The sequence below is a fragment of the Mustela nigripes genome, chromosome 4 (assembly GCF_022355385.1).
Source record: "Mustela nigripes isolate SB6536 chromosome 4, MUSNIG.SB6536, whole genome shotgun sequence".
In the NCBI taxonomy this organism is placed as follows: Eukaryota; Metazoa; Chordata; class Mammalia; order Carnivora; family Mustelidae; genus Mustela; species Mustela nigripes.
In genome coordinates this window covers 56,624,606-56,628,891 of record NC_081560.1, presented here as the reverse complement: position 1 = coordinate 56,628,891, position 4,286 = coordinate 56,624,606, and positions in this window count along the sequence as shown.

Here is a 4,286-nt window from a genome sequence, read left to right as displayed (position 1 = left end):
AAGATTTTATTTATTTATTTAACAAAGAAAGAGAAAGACAGTTAGAGAGGGAACACAAGCAGGAGAGTGGTAAAGGGAGAAGAAGGATTCCCGCTAGGAAGGGAACCTGATTCAGGGTTTGATCCCAGGAGCCTGGGAACATGACCTGAGCCAAAGGCAGATGCTTAACAACTGAGTCATCCAGGTGCCCCCTTATCATTCTCTTAATAACATTTTCTTTTCTCTAGTTTACTTTATTATCAGATATAGTATGTAATATGTGTAATATACAAAATGTGTATTAATTAAGTGTTTATGTTATTGAAAAGGCATCCAGTCAACAATAGGCTATTAGTGGTTAAGTTTGGGGGGAGTCAAAAGTTGTAAGAGGGTTTTCAATTGTGTCGGGGTTCAGCACCCCTAACTCTCAACTTATTAAAGGGCCAACTGTGTGAGTATGTATACACACACACACACACACACACACACAGAAACACACATGCATTATACATTTCCACCCCTTCAACTTTTAGGTACGGTTGTGAACTCTCATCTAATAGAAGCTGGTACCCAGTGTGATGGACTGTATTATACAGTTCTTGACCAATAAGCATAATAAGCACACTATAGCTTTCAGCTAGATTATCTGTTACTTTGCCAACCATGGGATGAATATACTCGCTATCTGAGTTATTTACTATCCTATGGCCTCTCTTTTGTTTATTTTGTATTCTGAGAACAGTTTGTCCAAAATGACTGGTTAAATGTGTGGAAATAACATTGGGTACACTTCATATATACAAGGTAACAGTGTTATAATGGAAGAAGTAGAAGTCTTGAAGAGGCTGGAGGTGCTTTCTAGAATAGAACCAAGTAAGCAGAAAAGTTAAGATCATCACGAAGTTAGATATTGGCCAGTGTCAGCTTACATTAAGGAGCCCATTATAAGCATCACTATCATTTGGATTGACCAATAATTATATGAAGATATCTAAGGAAAAAAATTGTGGCAGGAGTCTCATCCCCATTTCAGAGAATCTGAGTAGATTGCGGGAGTGGTTGCCAAGGCAGGATATCAGGAAAGCATCTCCATAGAGACTTTACAATAGTGAATCTCCTAGAGAATTGATTCAGTTATGCTTCTTTTTCCAGTAATACAATCCCTCCATTAAAAAGAGTACGGGTATGGTAAATTCCTGTAAGTGTACATAGGTCTGTTTCAGGAATCTAAATTCTGTAATATCGATTTATGTGTTCATTCCTGCATCAAAACGGTCTTAATTACTATAGCTTTATAATATCTTAATATAATACAAAAACATTTTGAAAAATATCTTGAATATTTTTGTTATTTATTTTCCAAAAGAACTTCAAGAAAAACTTGTCAAGTTTTTTTTTTTAATCCTCTTGGGATTTTGATTGGAGTTATACTGACTAGGTGATTTGAGGAACTCTCATATTGTTCTTCCTCTCCAGGTTCATAATATACTATATCCTATAGCAAACTTTTTTCATACCAGTCCTAAAGTGTTAGAGTTTCTTACCAGTTATTTTGCAGATTTTATTGCTCTAGGTTGTGGAATATTTTTTTTACGTTATATTTTAAAATTGTGTTTTGTTGGTATTTAGGAGAGGCAATTACTTAGGTGTAATCAGTCTCCTGACCTCCTGTAGGAACAAATAAATTTTCTTTGGATTGTTGGATTTCTTGTTGACAATCATGACATCTTTAACTAAGTACAGTTTTGACTCCTTTTTTTCTAATATTGCTCTCTTTTTTTTCTTGCCTTATTCCACTGGCTGAGATATCTGAATGATTGTAGTGGGAATCATTTATTATATCTTTGTAAGTCTCTAGTGGATTTTCTTTATCAGGTCAAGCAAGCTTCATTCTATTCCTATTTTACTGATAGTTGTATTTTTTCATAAGATTGTCAAGACAATTGTAATAAATCCTCTTCACTGTATATGGTCTATGTAAATTTCTTTTAAAAATGTATGAAGACTTTTTGGTGACCTATGAATATTTTTAATATTATAAATGTTTTCACTCATGCTGTAATTTATGAATTATCTGTTCAGTTTCCATATGTAGTTAGAGTTCTGTTGAAATTTCCTTCTGTTAATGTAGTTCATACATTTTTCCTCACACTCTCACTTGTTTTTCTTTTTATATTTCAATGTTGAGCTGTTAGGTACATAAAGATTCTTGATGATTGTGACTTATTGGAGGGGTTTAATCAGCAAAACATTCTCCACATTTACTTTGACTGAAAAATCCCTTCTAGTTTCTCTCTGTGAGCATTTACTTGATATATTTTTCTTTTTTTTTTTTTAAAGATTTTATTTATTTATTTGACAGAGAGAAATCACAAGTAGATGGAGACGCAGGCAGAGAGAGAGAGAGGGAAGCAGGCTCCCTGCTGAGCAGAAAACCCGATGCGGGCCTCGATCCCAGGACCCTGAGATCATGACCTGAGCCGAAGGCAGCGGCTTAACCCGCTGAGCCACCCAGGCGCCCGACTTGATATATTTTTCATCATTCCTTTTTAATCAAAATTTTTGTTTAGGTGTATCTTTTTGTAAACAGCTTATCATTAGAAAATTTTGCTACCCAATCTAATAATTTCTTTCATAAAGTTAATTTAACATATTGACTTTAGTTAATATGTTGACTTTAAAGTATATGTATTTTCTATTTGCTATGTTTTCTTCCTTATTTATTTCCTGTCTTCATCTGGATTTTTTTACTTTGTTCATTTTGTCATTATTGTGGCCATTACACATTTTTTTTCTGTCTAGGAATTTTCAAGTAATTCTTTCCATTTTTATCTTACTTGTCCTTGAATTTTAGAAAACATATTTTAACATAGTTTTTTTCTATAATGTCAGTTGTGTCAGTAACCTTCTTCCCAAACTAGATAAAATTATTAACTTAGACCAATCCTTACATCTCGTAATCTCCTATGCTTTTTGGATATCATCTAGAATTTTATTTATAGATTTTAAAATGATTTGCTTTATACTGTGGCTCAATTTTTATATGAATTTTATCTTTACTATGATAATCTTCACAATAACTTCATAAAAACTTATTTTTATGTAAGTTTCACCAATATCTCTTTTAATTCATGTGTTCCTCTTAGTTGTATATGTATTTTTTTAATTTTCAGTATCCTCAAGTGATTATTTTCAGAAAGCACTTATGGGGACAAATTTCCAGAGTCCTTTAATATATTAAAATGCCTTAATTCTGCCTTCAAAATTAAATGATAGTTTGGTTGGGCAAGAAGTCTAGGTTGAAAATAATGTCCTTCAGAATGCAAAAATTTTTTCCATTTTGCTTATTGCCTGAGAGATCAAATGAAAAAATCTAACAGCATTCTGAATACTGTTCTTTTAAAATCACTTTATGTTTTATCTTCCAGCAGCTTTTAAGGCCTATCTGCATTTTCCTGGAAGTTAGAAATTTCATGATATGTCTAGATGTGTATATATATATATATATATATATATACACATATATTTCACCTACATGCAGATATTCTACTAGTTTCCCCAACAGGAGGACAATACCAACTTTTAAACATAAATTTATCTGAGGTCACCCGAGATGCCAACTGAATACAAGGAAGGATGACAAAGATAAATGTTTCATCAAAAAGCACTATAATATCACCTAAAATCTACAATCATGGTGTTAGTAGGCTCAGATTAAGCTACAGCAAAAATATCTAATGCAAATGTTAAGAGATGGCATAGCAGGAAGTAGATTTGCTTTCCAGAAGATTGGATCATTTGGACACAACAGGATATTTGTCCTGGAAAAGGTCAAGGTGGTTGGAGGTAAAACTAGAAGTTATAGGTACAGTGGTGCCTGGGTAGATCAGTTGAACATTGAACTCTTGGTTTCAGCTCAGGTCATGGTCTCAGTGTCCTGAGATCAAGCCCCACAGGGGGCTCTGCACTCAGCAGGGAGTCTGCTTGAGATTCTCTCTCCACTCTCTCCCTCGAGAATCCGAGATATATAAGCTCCAAACAGATGGTGACAGATTCCTCTCCTTCCTTTTCAGAAGCATTGGCTGCACTTTCCAGCTTCCTCTCATGATCCTACCCAGTGGCTGTTCAAACTGAAAGCTGCTACTCTTGTAGCATGCTTGCAGGGGGTTAGCATGCATCTTGAAGAGCTTGTGACAAATGAGAGGGGGAACAGCTCAGAAGAGGGGGGAGAAAAGGGAGGAGAGGATGGTAGGAAAGGGTAGTGGTGAGGTTGGTGGTTGAGGTTGGCTGTAGTTGCTATTTATCCT